Consider the following 298-nt stretch of genomic DNA (forward strand, 5'->3'; position numbering starts at 1 on the left):
TTGCATTTGAGTGTAAAGCATACTATTAGTTTCTTGTGCCATATTTAAACGGTTATGTTGGAGGCAATTTGCACTAATCCTTGATTTTATATTCTCTTCCCAGCATTTGATTTATTGTGTAAAAAATAAAGGTCAATGGTCCTGAACTTGTCAAGAGAATTACTCTGTGTTCTCAGTCGTTGCCATTTCTCTCTTTCTCTGCTCTGTGTAATGCAGATCTTAGCTGCCAAAGTTTTAATTCTTCATGTCTGAGAAGAATGACAATTGCAACTCTTTTTTTTTTTCTTTTTCTTTTTTT

The sequence above is a fragment of the Meleagris gallopavo genome, chromosome 12, assembly GCF_000146605.3.
Source record: "Meleagris gallopavo isolate NT-WF06-2002-E0010 breed Aviagen turkey brand Nicholas breeding stock chromosome 12, Turkey_5.1, whole genome shotgun sequence".
NCBI classification, from domain to species: domain Eukaryota; kingdom Metazoa; phylum Chordata; class Aves; order Galliformes; family Phasianidae; genus Meleagris; species Meleagris gallopavo.